Source organism: Sinocyclocheilus grahami, unplaced genomic scaffold, assembly GCF_001515645.1.
Source record: "Sinocyclocheilus grahami isolate Dianchi unplaced genomic scaffold, SAMN03320097.WGS_v1.1 scaffold269.1, whole genome shotgun sequence".
NCBI classification, from domain to species: Eukaryota; Metazoa; Chordata; class Actinopteri; order Cypriniformes; family Cyprinidae; genus Sinocyclocheilus; species Sinocyclocheilus grahami.
In genome coordinates, this window is record NW_015505448.1 from 1,019,365 (window position 1) to 1,030,621 (window position 11,257).

An 11,257-nucleotide genomic window follows, 5' to 3' on the forward strand; every position below is an offset into this window, starting at 1 on the left:
GTCTCAGAGTTTTCATCCGCCCCAGATGTCCACCCAAGGGATTGGAATGGGCAAATTGCAAGAACTTCTCTCTCAAAGTCAATGGTATAATTACTTGCCTAGCCTCCCCTTGATGTTTATTAGGCACACATCAAAATAAATAATTGTTCTGAATGATATAATGAATTCGAGTAGGGTCTGTTACAGGTAACTTAGCTGCTTCCCATAGAGGCTGAAGTAATATATCCTATTTCTGAGCAATTGCAATTTCATCCCAGCTGACAGGTAAGTCTGATCCAGTGTTAGTCGCCTGACACATAGCAATCGGACCCTTGATCTCCTGTAAAGTTATACCCCTAGAGAGTGTATCGGGTACCACATTACATTGTCCCTTTCGATATTTAACTGTGAAGTCAAAGCTTTGTAGCCTCAAAGCCCACCTGGTCAGTCGTGAAGTTGGGCGGGGATGATTGAAAACCCATGTAAGAGCAGCATGATCCGTTAACGCTTCGTAACGTTTCCCTTCCAAATACTGTTTCCACTTCTCAACTGCCCAAATCACCGCCAGACATTCCTTTTCGGCTGTGGAATAGGACTTTCAGCTCCATTAAGAAGTCTCGATGCATAAGCTATATAACATGTTCAGCTCCGTCATGATCTTGAGTCAACACAGCTCCCAGGCCGACATCACTGGCATCTGTTTGGACTTTAAAACTTTTTGTGAATTCCGGGGGTACCAACACAGGTGCTTTTTGAAGAGCTTTCTTCAGTTTATCAAATGCCTGCTGGCATTCCATTGTCCACTCCCAAGCCACATTTTTATTCTTGAGAGAATGCAATGGTGCGGCGATTTCGGAAAAGTGTGGAATAAACCTATGGTACCACCCAGCAAGTAACCAGTTATAATTCGTCATAAATATTCCCCTTTTTAGAGCTAATAAATAATAATAAACGTTACAAGACCTAAAAAGTGTTGTACCTCTTTGAAAGTTGTTGGAACAGGAAAGTTTTGAACAGCCTCCACTTTGGCGGTTTCAGTACACACTCCTTCGGCAGACACAACATGTCCTAAGAAAGTGATTTACTGTTGGAGCATGTTGCACTTCGACAGGTTCAGGGTCAAGCCAGCTGCTTCTAGCACATCAAAGAGCTGTTTAAGGTGTTCAAAATGTTCTTGGAATAAAATCACAATATCATCGAGATAGGCAAAACAGAACTTTCCGAGACAGTCCCTCAACACAGTATTCATTAGTTTTTCAATCCGAATGGTAGACAAACAAATTCATATTGTGCATTTTTGGTTACAAAAGCAGTCTTCGGAATGCTAGTCTCATCCATAAGTACCAGCCAATAGCCACTTTTGAGATCCAATGTACTAAAAACTGAAGCCCCATACATTGATTCAAGGATGTCTTGAATTTGCGACATGGGAAATCCATCTAAAGGTGTCTTGGCATTTAAAGCTCTGTAATCGATGCAGAAACACATGGTACCATCCTTCTTGGGGACTAGAACTATGGGAGCTGCCCATGGAGAAGTTGAGGGTCTGATTATCCCTTTTTCCAACATATTGGACACTTCCTGATCAATGAATTGCTGTCTGGCCACAGAAACAGGGTAGGCTCGTTTACGAACTGGAATCTCATCGATGGTGTTAATCTCGTGCCTGATCACAGCAGTTCGGCCCAGGGAGTCTGTGCAGACTGTTGGTCGATCAAGCAGAAGTGCTTTGAGCTGCTCTTTCTGGGTTTTGGAAACATCTGCCTGACTGGCCAGTTCTTCAATGGTTGCCAAGGTGAAGGAAGATACTTGAACTAGAGGTAACGGCAGATGTAGACTAATTACTGCTGAAGATGCATACGGTATGAATGGATGTTTTACTTCCGCTTCCTCCGATAGAATGTAGGTCTTGTCCTTGAAATCAACCTGGATCTCTGAATCCATCAAAAACTCCAGGCCAAGTACAATGGGTAAACTCAAATCTTGATCTCTCATCACAAAGGCTGTGAACGGATACTTCTGTCCATGGAGTGTACAATTCCAGATTACCTTTCCTATGGCTGTCTGTACATGACCATTAACAAGGGAGAAAGTCTGACCTCTGCTGGACCGCAACGTTTCAGTGCTTGACTTCAATCTTTTCCAGTAAGACTCCTGAAGTAAAGAATAGGTGCTACCAGTATCCAAAACTGCTTGACATCTATAGTTATTAATGGAAATTGGCAAGGACAATGGGTCAAGTTGCTTCTCCATATTCCCTGACATTACAGCAATGTGATGATGTAACTGTCGCCCCTTTGTAGCTTTATTAGCTCCAGTCAACTTCGCCTGATGCTCTACTTGTCTGTCTCCAGTAGGCTCTTTCCTCACCAATATCTCTTTCTACTAGGGAACCAACCCGTACAAACTCATCAACCGTAGAGACAGTGCCTCGGAGTATGCTGGCGACACGAGGGTTACAGTTCCTAAGTGTGGCTTGGAGTATTTCACGTTCTGACAACGGTTGAACTGTAAGATACTCATCACATTTTTCAAGGTAAGAAATAGGGTCCTCTCCCTCCAAACTGCCAAACCTGGGAAACTCCAGCTTGATCTGTGTTTTAAAATGTATAGGGTAAGTTGGACTATCAGCTGATATAGGTGAACTGAAGTGAGGAGTAGATGTTACAGTGTGGGAAGATTGGATTATAGATTTCAGCTGAACATCCCTTCGTGACATACAATCCATCATTGCTTGTCCTACTTGCTGAATGCTCTTTTCTAAGATGTCTTTTACCTGTTGGCATTCAGACTTAAGCTCAATGGGCAGAGTTCTCTACAATTGCTGTATCCTTTTATGGTGGTCACATTGCGGAGTTAATAGGTCCTGCATCTGCCATTCGCCGATGATTTTGCTTATACATGTCAGGCTGCGCATCCATAGAAAACACCCCAAAAGAGTTTTCCAACTCATCAATTCTATGTTCTAGCTTCCTCACTCTTGATTCCAAACTGGAAGTGGTTACATCCTCCTCTTGAGGAGGTGGTGGTGGTGGCGGCAAAGGCAAGTACTGAGAACTATCTTCATGCTCTACCAGATCACCCTCATTCTCTAAATACAGATGACTGAGGGATTGGATAAGATCCTGAATTGGTTCTCGTCTGGTTGTGAAAGGTGCAGTGGAATAGTCTGATTCTGTAGGATTTTCACCCTCTGTCTCACTACATAGGTCAGCCATTCTGGGTCAGTTTCAAACTAATACTGCACATGTAGTTTAATAACTCAATGCAGTTGGCCAACAATAAAGTTCAGTGATACTTCTACACATTCTACATAATGACTCATAAGTATCATTAGCCGGTTTAAAACCATTTCAGATTCATTCTAATCTTAATATCTGGTTTCGGATCTTTTTTCAGGTCCCCGTTCAGGCGCCAAATTGTGTAACGCATATACCTTTGTCTTTTGTGCAAATGCTACACGAAATGAGGGACCAAAGAGACCAATCCTACTCATGAGTCAGGTGTATTAAATATAATTACCAGGCACATACAAATTCAATATGACACACACAATTGAGAGTTCAACAGTTAGAACCAGAGCATAAAACCAGTCCAGTATCCCAAAACAGAGCCCCTGGCTTGTAATCACTTAGACCCATATACTTTGCTCAGTCTTTGTGGTAGAGGGTATAAAGTGAGAGCACAATCTTTGTTGAAACATGAAGTGCAAAAAAAAAAAAAAAACAGTACTATATATATATATACTGTATATATTGTCAATTTTATAATTTCATTAAATATATAAATTATAACTTTTTATAGAGAGCAGAGAGGATGTATGCTCTTTTTTATATAATTGTTTCTCTCTCACCACTCACTGCAGAAACAGATTGAGTGCAGCTTTATGAGAGGAGAAATGACACCATGGCAACCAGTCAACAAAACAAATGAGCTGAACAATAGCCCACCCTCACTGTTCAGGCTCCCCTGCTGATTGGATGAGCCGTCCAAAAATGCAGCTCTGCAATTAGTCAAAGTGACTGTCGGTCAAATACGACCTTACCACAGAGCAGGTTAGTCTGGGGCAACAGGAGACAGTAATGCACTGATTTGCTTTCTCATAGATTTGATTTTATTTAAGGATATTGATCCTGTCTGGCTTTGGAAACCAGAGTGAATCGAATGTGATTTAGTTTAGTTTTAAACATTTGTTTGGAAACTCGCACATCATACATACAATGGTAGTGGGCAAAAAAGTGACAAAAGAAAGTATTCTTCCATTAGTGTGTGAAGATGATGGAGATGAAGGTGGAAAAGAAGAGGATTTGGGAGGAATCGCAAGCAGGCCGGTCAGCAGACCCAGGAGTCTCTACAGCAGAGGAAGTGTGGATGGCCAAGTGAGTGTCCCTGCTCAGGTTTTATGCCATTTCATATGCTTATGTGTTAAGAAAACAAATGACGAGGGTGAGTGGGCTCAATGTCATTCAGCCAAGTAGCACATGTTCCTTTCCACATTCTTTCAACCAACGAGATTTTAGGATTTAGTGGAAGTGATAATATTTGGCATATGATTGGTTGAACACTGGTTGCTGACATTCCAAATCCCTTCTATAGTACATGTCCAATGGTGTGAAAGAAGGGAGTGTGAATATCTTCAAGTTTATGAATATTTTCAATACACAGTCAATAAATATGAATGATTTTTGAATGCTCAAAGTAAACATACAGTGTAAATTTAATAGACATTATTTTAACCCAGCCACAGTTTAGCCACCATAAAACCATTCAAATGATATCATAAATCTGAATAATATAATACACTACCGGTCAATACATTTTTTTAAAATTAATATTTAATTAGCAAGGATGTACTAAACCGATCAAAAAATTATATTTTACATAAATGCTGTTCTTTCTATTCATCAAAAAATCTGGAAAAACTATGATTCATGGTTTCCACAAACATATTAAGCAGCATGACGGTTTTCAATATTGATAATAAGAACTGTTGTGCATCAAATCATCAAATTAGAATGATTTCAGAAGGGTCATGTGACACTGAAGGAGTAATGATGCTGAAAATTCAGCTTTGCATCACAGGAATAAATTACATTTTATTGTAATTACATTTGATTAAAATTACGTTTTAAAATATTTCCAAATATTAACAGTTATTTTAAATTGTAATAATATTTCTCAATATTGCCGTTTTTATTGTATTTTTAAGACAAAGAAAAAAAATCCACCAGAAACTCTTGCTTTAGCATTATATTTTGATCAAATGATTAAAATATGATTGGCTCCCGACCTGTTTCGATGCTGAAAATTCAGCTTTGCATCACAGGAATAAATTACATTTTATTGTAATTACATTTGATTAAAATTACGTTTTAAAATATTTCCAAATATTAACAGTTATTTTAAATTGTAATAATATTCCTCAATATTGCCATTTTTATTGTATTTTTAAGACAAAAGAAAAAAAATCCACCAGAAACTCTTGCTTTAGCATTATATTTTGATCAAATGATTAAAATATGATTGGCTCCCGACCTGTTTCTTCTTCTTCTTCTTCTTCTTTTGCATCTCATTGGTTTTCTCAACTTTTTGATGCTCTCTCTGCTTGCTTCGCTCCACTGTCAATCCCCCGCATGAGCCTGTCGCTCAGCTCCAACAGAGAATGATTTGTAAACGCCCGCTCATCTCAGCACCAGTGGGCACATACAGTAACTTTGCAACCCCTCACCACAAACCATCTGGCTTCATTCTGGTATGTGACCAGTTTACAAAATCCAATACATTCCTGATTAATAAAATCAAGTTCTACACTATGTTTTTTTGCCTCGCAGTATGTTTCACTTGGAAATATGTCACATTGCAGAAGTAAAATGGCTTGTGAATGGTAAGGTTGTGTGCCATTCAGAAGTGAAACAGAAACTCATGTAAGTGTAATTTTTAACTAGAGAAGCAGAGTTTGCCGAAACAGCCATGGAATGCTGGCTTGACACATTTTTGTTTGAAAGTTTTCAAAGATGCTTAAAAAGCCTTTGAAGTTTGAAGGTTTATGGGCCTGATAGACAGAGAGATAGATAGATAGATGGATAGATGGATAGATAGATGGTTGGATGGATGGATGGATGGATGGATGGATGGATAGATGGAGAACAAATTTTGCAAAACTGATGAATTCTCATTACTGAGAAGATGCTCTGTGTCCTTCTGCTCAGAGAGTGTCTAGACCGCCCAGCCAGCATCAAAGCACAAGAATGGGCCTTCAGGATAAAGATTGTGCGAATGAAGAAGATGAGGGGGATGAAGGTGGAGGTATCCATCCAGGTGATGGACAGCAGCAGGAGGAAGAGTGTGTCATCTGTGACGAAGATTTTGACACAGACCTGGAACTCGACAGATTTCACAGTGAGAGTTCTTATTAAAAGTGAAAGTGTGAATATGAGCGGACAGAGAGAGAAAGAGTGGGCCGACGGGGGGACGTGGGTGAGGCACGTTCTGATAGAGGGTGTCAAAGAGCTAAGGGGCACAGAATATGATGTTGCCACTCAACGGAGAATAAAACGGGCAAACGGCCGTGAGTCATGCTTGTAATTTCAGACAGGTCTCTCTCTCTCTCTCTCTCTCTCGCTCTAATTTTTCACCTGCTTGTTCTGCAGATACCGAAACACCTACACACTCCTTTACATATACATAAATCACGGCTCCATCCATCTCTCACTATCTCTCTGATGGCTGTTTATTCAGCTTATTAGAGATAGCCATCTGCTAGATTACTGCTGTGTGCCTCCGCATAGCTTAATGAATGACTTGGGAATTTTCCACATTCATGATAATTGCGCATCTCAATGAGAAACAATGATACATTGTTGTCGTATTTGGTTTACAAAGTCACACCAGTTCATCTCTTTTGTGCTGTTAGGTTGCACGTGTGAGTACGGCACATTGGTTATTCATCGATTAACTGTGCTTGCTAAGGAAAGTATCACTATTGTTTTTGCTCATAAGTCAGAATGATAATAGTAAACCTCTAACCTTATTTTTTTAATTTTAGTGCGTAACTTGTCCCGCGCCGTTTGTACAACATCAATGATACCTCAAATGCCTTGAGATGTTTTATTGTTTTTCTAAGCAGTTATTCTTTATGTTTTTGTTCTATGTTGTGAATTTTTTGTTTATTATTATTATTATTATTATTATTGTTATTAGTAGTAGCAGTAGTAGTACTATTCTTAGTTTTATTATTATTAGTGTTATTAGTATTATTAGTAGTATTTGTAGTAGTCGTAGTAGTATTGTATACTGTACCTATTATATTGTATTTATCTTTCTTGTGTAGGAGAACTTTAGTACGAGAAAAGTGCATTATAAATGAAATGTATTATTATTATATATTATTCTTCTTCAGATGGACAGTAAATTAACAAAAAAAAAGTTTTGAGTGAAAGGGCTGTCTGGACCCTTTGACTCTTGCCAAACTTTGACTCTTACTTGGGCTAAGTAACTACCTAAAACACTCAACAAAATAAAAACCTAGCAACCACATCGCAATGTATTCTGAGAGGTATTTTGATCTGTTCTAGATGAAAGACGAGCATATGACCCTACAGGACAGTCCAGCTACAGAGAGGCGTGTAAGATGCTAAATGTAATTCCAGTTTCCTACTTCCTCCGAAATATGAACCAGAGTGAACTCAACATGATGCATTATGGGCTGGGCTCACAGGTAAGAACAAAGAAACTGATTTAGGGGGCGTTTACACAACACAGTTTTCTTTGGCCGTTCATTTACAGTACACAACAACAGCGATTTGAAAACAGGTTTCATAGTGCAAGTTTTTGAAAGCGATACAGTTATCGTCTCCATGTCAAGTCAAGTCACCTTTATTTATATAGCGCTTTATACAAAACAAGATTGTGCCAAAGCAGCTTTACAGTGTCCAACAGGAAAGTGCTGATAATGCAAAAGGACAATAGAAAACATTCAGTTTTTCCATGTAAACTCTGAAAATGCTAATTTGTGAAAACGGATACATCACGTGCATGTGTATTACGTCTTCAGTCTATAGGTAGTGTTAGTGTCTGTGCACAGATGCATAGTATAAGCGCCAACTACTGGCCTGGCATGCATAATTCAGTGTTTTCCGTCGTTTTCACGGATCTGTGTGAACAGGGATTGTTTTGACTGACAACATTGTAGTTTGTATGTGTACCCTTGATTTATGCATCTGTATCTATCTGTATTTATGTTCTACTGTTAGTGTTATCTGTATGCACCAAGGGTCTGAGAGTAACGCAATTTCAATTCTCTGTGTGTATGTGCTGTACATGTGGAAGAATTGACAATAAAGCAGACTTGACTTGACTTGACTTGATGTCAGACTTTAAAAGAGAGATAAATTAATACAATAAATTGCAAAAGTGCCCATTCTCTTTTCAGCGGACTTGATTTTAGATGTATTTTTTCCCACTCATTTTTACCACAGAGATTTTTAAAAAGTCTTCGGTAAAGAATTAGAAGACATGAACTAAACCAACAAGCCATGATAAAGCAATAAGCCCCAAGAAGCCGTGGTTTACAGTAAATTTATAACAGTTATTTATAGCTGTTATAAATTCACTGTAAACCACGGCTTCACGGGGCTTATTGCTTTTATAAAACTGTTATTCCATATACGTAGTACGGTTTCACAAAATAAAACAGAGCAAATAAAGTGTAATGATATAAATAAAAACAGTATTCGTCCACCAAACAATGTTGTTCCTCAGAATCAGTTGCGGTTGCAACAAAGTGTTTGCAAGGAACTCGCAAATGTAAACAAAGGTGTATGTTTGTAGAGTAATTTACAACAGCTTGGAACGTGGCTCAGCCAATCAGAATCAAGGACCGGAGATATCCGTTTTATAAGGTGAATCAAAGAATTCCAAATTTGAAGTAAAAAAGTATTTGAAATTGGACAAAGGCACAAGACTCTGTACTTAACAGCTTTAATAAGAGAAAGAACTACAATTCCATGAAGCACTGCGAATGACAATCAAATTTAAAAAAATAAATTATTGATTTAAAGATGATGATTACTACATTTACATTTATTCATTTAGTTTTTACCCAACGCGACTTACAATTGATGATAGAATGACTATAGAAACAATATATTTTATATTTAGTGCAAAATATGCACATATACAGTACATAAATGTAAGTAGTTTGAGAGACTTTATTACGTCGTTCGTAGTGTTTAATGGGCACTAAAGAGTTTTTCTGGTACGATTCTGGTGGAGGTTTCATTGCAGAATCATGGGTAATGTAAATTTTCACCAAGAATTACACGGTTAAACATGAATTATTTAATAATAAGTTGAAATAATATGGACTGATGGCTACAACAAAAGCATACCATCAGTTAACAACCTTATAGATCACAGTAGGTCTGTCTTTAAAGGTTATTGTTCAAAATCAATTCCCCTATAGGGAAAAAGTGTTTACTTCCAGAGACTGTTGCATTCTATAAGGGTAACAAAACAATGATAAACATTTTGAAAACTTTCTTCTTTAGGGTACCAAAGCTCTGGCGATTTCCATGGTAACCAATACCTCCATCCTGAAGCTGAATCTGCAAGATAATTGGATGGAGGGAGTGGGCGGGGCTGCCATTGCTGACATGCTCAAAGAGAATTGCTACATCACAGGTGACTTTCTGCGGTCCCGCACATAACATCACAGCACTGCCTTGTTTTCTCTTGGACTTTTATTTGGGATTCACTAGTAGTGTGAACTTCAAGTCTGTTTGATCTCATCTTGTCATGTTTTTTATAGAGGAACATGGGGGCTGGACAAGTCTGGAACTTTTAAAACCCAGTACCTTGCGAGGTGTTTTGTATGTTGGCATAACAAATTCCCGTTATGGATTTCCAAACAGGCCCGAATTTCCATAGACATCCCTGATAGCACACATACATCTCGGAGACGTCTATTTGATGTCTGCATTTACATCTGCAAGACATATTTTTTAGAGTGTTTTCTCATCTGCAATACGTCTATAGGACGTTTCCTTTTAGATGTCAAATAGACGTCTATTAGATGTCTTTAAGATGTTTATGATATAGAATGGGCAAGTACTGAGAACTATCTTCATGCTCTACCAGATCACCCTCATTCTCTAAATACAGATGACTGAGGGATTGGATAAGATCCTGAATTGGTTCTCGTCTGGTTGTGAAAGGTGCAGTGGAATAGTCTGATTCTGTAGGATTTTCACCCTCTGTCTCACTACATAGGTCAGCCATTCTGGGTCAGTTTCAAACTAATACTGCACATGTAGTTTAATAACTCAATGCAGTTGGCCAACAATAAAGTTCAGTGATACTTCTACACATTCTACATAATGACTCATAAGTATCATTAGCCGGTTTAAAACCATTTCAGATTCATTCTAATCTTAATATCTGGTTTCGGATCTTTTTTCAGGTCCCCGTTCGGGCGCCAAATTGTGTAACGCATATACCTTTGTCTTTTGTGCAAATGCTACACGAAATGAGGGACCAAACAGACCAATCCTACTCATGAGTCAGGTGTATTAAATATAATTACCAGGCACATACAAATTCAATATGACACACACAATTGAGAGTTCAACAGTTAGAACCAGAGCATAAAACCAGTCCAGTATCCCAAAACAGAGCCCCTGGCTTGTAATCACTTAGACCCATATACTTTGCTCAGTCTTTGTGGTAGAGAGTATAAAGTGAGAGCACAATCTTTGTTGAAACATGAAGTGCAAAAAAAAAAAAAAAAACAGTACTATATATATATATATATATATTGTCAATTTTATAATTTCATTAAATATATAAATTATAACTTTTTATAGAGAGCAGAGAGGATGTATGCTCTTTTTTATATAATTGTTTCTCTCTCACCACTCACTGCAGAAACAGATTGAGTGCAGCTTTATGAGAGGAGAAATGACACCATGGCAACCAGTCAACAAAACAAATGAGCTGAACAATAGCCCACCCTCACTGTTCAGGCTCCCCTGCTGATTGGATGAGCCGTCCAAAAATGCAGCTCTGCAATTAGTCAAAGTGACTGTCGGTCAAATACGACCTTACCACAGAGCAGGTTAGTCTGGGGCAACAGGAGACAGTAATGCACTGATTTGCTTTCTCATAGATTTGATTTTATTTAAGGATATTGATCCTGTCTGGCTTTGGAAACCAGAGTGAATCGAATGTGATTTAGTTTAGTTTTAAACATTTGTTTGGAAACTCGCACATCATACATACA